Genomic DNA, 5,031 nt, shown 5'->3' with positions numbered 1-5,031 from the left:
TTCTCTCTTCATTCTCTCTGAAACCAACAAATTGAGGGGCAAGATACCTCTTCAGTGAATACTACCTTTTTATCTCCTCCTCCCATCACCAGTCTTGGCTGTGCTGTCTGCCCACGGATTGAGCCACAGGTTGGGGATTTTACCTGGCAGCAGATGAGTTTCATTGAGACATGCCATTCAAATGGCTCTTTTGCAAGGTTCCATGGTAGTTTCCCTTCTCCACCCACTATAGAAGGTTTTATTGGCTCACTGGTGTGTGTGTGTGTGTGTGTGTGTGTGTGTGTGTATGAGTGAGAGAGAGAGAGAGTTAGTTAATTCACAGGCTTGGCATGCTTACTTGCTTTTTGAAAAACTTTTTTTTCCAAAACTTTATTTTATCCAGTGCAACTTTATTTTATCCAGATACAAATTCATACACACAAAATTGGCAGCATCAGGTGAAAAATACAAAAGCGGGGGGGGGGGGGGGACCAATCTCAAGATGCCAAAGAAAGGAATATTGGGACTTTTTATTAATGCTCAACTAGTTTTGGCCAACACAGGCATTCCTTTTAGGTTTCCTAAAACATCATTTTTGAAAACACTGTAGGCAAAAATGCTCCTCAGTTGCTCCCTTCCAGCAGCCTTCCCCAACCTAGTGCCCTCCATAGGTTTTTGACTACAACTCCCACCAGCCGCAGTCAGCATGCTGAGGTCCCAAACCTCTGGAGGCTGCCCGGTTGGGGAAGGCTGGCTTGCAGTGTTTTCAAAATGGATCTTATTGAGAGCTTGGTTCTCCCTTTTTTATCTTCTTTTCCTGTCTTCTAGATGCATATTCAGAGAACAGGAAGAAGTAGAATCTGCCTTGCGCCACATCAGACCATTGATCCATCTAAGTCAGTATTGGACTCAAGTGGTCATGAACTGGCAGGACAATGGGGAGGGGGAAGAGGATCATGGTAGCCAGCACTAGGACACATGGCGGCTAGCTGGGGATGGGGAAGGAGAGGTTGGTGTAGGAAGTTCTCACGGGGGTGGGGTGGAGAATGAAGAGAAGGTGGTCAGTGCACAGGACCCAGAGCCAGAGAGGCACCTGTCTCCATGAACACGGTGGGCTTTGAGGTATAGAAAGCAGTTCTCCAGGAGGCTGAGGCAGGCAAGGGCCCACAGCCCAACTCCCTAGCTGGCCAGGTGGGGCTCGCTAGCTCTGGGAGATGGCTGTGATTTCTCAGCTGGAGTAGGAACAAGTGAGGGTCAGCTGCCTCATCAAGCCCAGATGCTACAATCAGCAGGCAAAGTACAAAAGGGAAGCAGAGCTGAGGTGCTATTTCTGCTCAACTGCCCATGTTGATGGATCTTGATTTGGGTGTTCCTGGACCTCTGTGGGACAGTGCTTCAGGTTTGACTCTGGACTGCGTCCTGACTGTGGGGCTTTGGCCTACTTGGATTGACCCTAAACCTCGTTTCCAGACCTTTGGGCTTGGTGTACTGACTTGCTGCCAGGTAGGCCAGGGGTTCAGGAAACAAACTCCCCTTATCCCAGGTGAACTGGCCTGGCTGGGGCTGATGGGAGTTGCAGTCTAGAAGTACCTGGAGGGCCACAAGTTTCCCACCCCTCCTATATATAGTATGTACCAGCAGCTTCAGGGGAAAAGGCTTTGTTCTAACTTTTGTGCATGCAGGGATGACTTCATTAGTTTTCTAAGAGGGAGCATTCAAACATACAGTTTCCCAACCTGAAGTGGTGCTCATGGAAGACTTTATCACAATGAAGTGTAAAATCTAGGGAGGTGGATGGCAGAGGTGTTGTTTAACCCTTAACATGCTGGATAACAGCTTGAAAATAACAGAAGCTGCTACACTGGGCTGATGGTGTGTTGTAAGATTTCAGCAGTTACTGGTTTCTTTTCTACATCCACCCCAGTGCTGGTTCAAATTAATGTTGGAAAACCAGGGAAATGTGAAATCTCGAGGTAGTGCGGGTAAGAGCGGCATCCAGTCGTTGGAAGCAATACTGGACTGGGTGGGCTGAGATGTCTTAACTCACTAAAAGGCAGCTTCCTAAGATCCTGCTTGGGCTCAAGTTGTTTTACAAAACTTTTCTTCCCATTTTTAAAAATAATTTTATTGCAGTTTAAAATTAGTTTATTGCAGTTTTATTTCAGTTTGTTGGGGTTTTTTGTTTGCTTAAATCAGTATAACAAATACAACCTTAGCAATACATAAAACCAGGATGGAGAGGGAAGAGAGAGTGGATTGGGTTGCGGTAGTTGGGTGTCTTGGCAATTTCATGGAGTGCTGCCCCCTGGAGGCTGGCCAAAGCATGGTATCAGATCAGCTGCCGGGAGTATTTTAAGTGTTTATTGGGGCAAACAGGAAGGTAGAAAATATGTCGGTCTGAAAGTGTGGGAAGCTGCTTCCAATCTGAGTGGGCAAATACAGGGCTGAATGGGCCAGAGGCCTAGTTCCTTATGAATCTGAGGCATATGTTAAATTAGTTTCTTAGGAGTAGCTGTGATGGGTTTTTATGTGGTGCTTGGGTTGCATTAAGTTCAGCCAAGTCATCCCACCTCTTGATTGAGAGATGTACCAGTGGCTTCAGTGTTGAGAACTCTCTGCCCATACAGCAGAGGACCAGCATGGCTGATAGAAAGTGACAGGAGCCTTGGCCAAAGACAGGGTGGAGCCAACCTGAGAGCTAAGAGCCACATGGGAATTTCAGATGTGTAAACAGAACCCTTTTGTTGGAGAAGGGCAAGCAGAAAGTCACAGGCATCTCCAGGTAAGAACTAGTGATGTCTGATATCCTGGTGAGCTGCTGTCAGTCACTACTGACAATCATGGGCTAGATGGATCAATGATCTGACTTGGTATAAGGCTTGATGTGCTTAGGGAAAGGAGAATGTTAGCCGCTTTGAGACTCCTGAAGGGGAGTGAAAGGCGGGATATCAAATCCAAACTCTTCTTCTTATGAGTAGACAGCAGGCTGCCTGTCTGATCAGAACTGCCTTTCCTTTGTGAAATTCCCTGTAGGATATCTATAGATGAGACCCTGGACTGTGAAGGCGCTGGCTGACGTTGGAACTCTAAGGCAGTGTTTCCCAACCACTGTTCCGCGGCACACTAGTGTGCCGCGAGATGTTGCCTGGTGTGCCGTGGGAAAAATTAAAAAGATTTTTTTTTTTTTGTAAAAGTCAAATTAGGTCCTAATCTATCCCTCGAGCGCCCCTTGTCCGTTATTGTGACGCATGAAGCGTGTTCCCGCCCACTCCCCGCCCTCCCTTGCTTCTCTCTCTCTCTCTGTGGCGCTCTCCGCCTCTTCCTGCTGGGCATGCGCAGCTCGCCTCGCGCTTCCGTTCTGGCCCCTCCTTCCCCCGACTACCCCGCCGCTCCGTTCCTTTCTCTTTCTCGCGTGTCAGAGAGCGGCGGCGCGAGCGCGGCGGTTCCCTCAGGGCTGACGGAGGGCCCGTCCGTTGAGTCTCCCGCGCGCCTCGGCTACAAGATGAGCATCGAGATCCCGCCGGGTCTGACGGAGCTGCTGCAGGGCTACACGGTGGAGGTGCTGCGGCACCGGCCGCCGGACCTGCTGGTCTTCGCCGCCGAGGACTTCGCCAAGCCGTGCTCTCCTTCCTGCCTCGCTTTGCTGCCTCCTCCCCCCCCACCCCCAAAGCTTGGAGGTTCCCCGGCGCCGACCCGCAGGTTTGACCCCCTTCTCACACCTGTTCGCGCTCCTTGCATGGAATGGGGCGGATGGGGAGGAACGGGGCTCGCCGCTGCCTCCGCTCGCCCTCCCCCCCTCCGCCGGCGGTCCCGCGATTCTTGGCTTTTTGGCGGTTGGCACAGAAGGAAGGCAAGGGGGAGGGGAAAAATTGAAACTTTCACTTTCGTGCGTCCCTCCCGGTGTGACGCTGCGCGCTGACGTCACGGGGCTGTAATGGTGGTGTGCCTCGAGATTTTTTTCATGAAACAAGTGTGCCTTTGCCCAAAAAAGGTTGGGAAACACTGCTCTAAGGTATCCTTAACTTCCTTGGGCCACCTACTCACCTGTAAATCTCCCCCATGTTGGGTACCAAGTGAGGGAGATTCTTTAGTACTGCATATGCATTTTGTATTCTTAGTGTCTTGCATAAGAAGGAGCAAACCTGAACAAACCAAAGTCCAACCTGGTCCAGTTTCTCAGAACTTGAGAGTCTCTCTCCATGAATTTGTCTAGTTCTGTTTTAAAGACATCTGAGCTAGTGGTAGCCATCTTTACATCCGCAGGTTAGCTATGAACTGTGTGAAGAGAGATGTCTTTCGCCTGTCTTGAATTTACTGCCTGTCTACCATTGTAAAGTGATGTGTCCTGCCTGAAGACAGGATCAGGCAAGGAAACAGGCAGTGCAAACAGGACAGGGCAGAAAGTGGACACTGGTGGTCCATAACACATGGGACAGGCCTGGCCCTGATCTGCCAACTGCCCATCTCTGCCCTAAAGCACAACGCGCACGGTAAAGTCTCAGTTGGTTTCTGGTCAGGACTCCATTCCCAGAGGAGCCCATGTGCTCAAATGGAGCCCTCGTCTTAGGGGAGGACCCAAAGTGTGCTGAAGGTCCCTGGCTTTGTTCCTGCTACCTGCAGCTTGGGGGAGCTGGGCCTTGACCCCAAATTTGATTCCATTTGCATTTAGAAGTGAACCTCCCTAATTCGCACTTTCTGAGACAACACGTGCATCGAAGCACAGTCATCCTTTGAAATTCATACTTCTCTGAATGTTGTGATGCAGTTCTCTAGCCTAGAAATGTGAACAAAATTGTATATACCAGGGTTAAGTGTGCATAAAAATGCATGTTCTGTGAAAACAGAATTCAAAAATGTATTATGTAAGGGGAAATTGCATTGCAAAAATGTGCATAGCATAAGCAAAATTGCATACTAAGAAATCTGCACTAAAATGTTGCTTGATTATTATGAGGACATGTGTTGTTTTTTTAAATTGCAAATGTGGAGAACTTAGGAGTTGAGAAAGGAGAAACTGAAATTGACGGTCCCAGTCATCCCTAACACATACAT

Source organism: Podarcis vaucheri (assembly GCF_965113315.1).
Source record: "Podarcis vaucheri genome assembly, chromosome: 7".
Taxonomy (NCBI): Eukaryota; Metazoa; Chordata; class Lepidosauria; order Squamata; family Lacertidae; genus Podarcis; species Podarcis vaucheri.
This window is presented reverse-complemented; position numbering follows the sequence as displayed.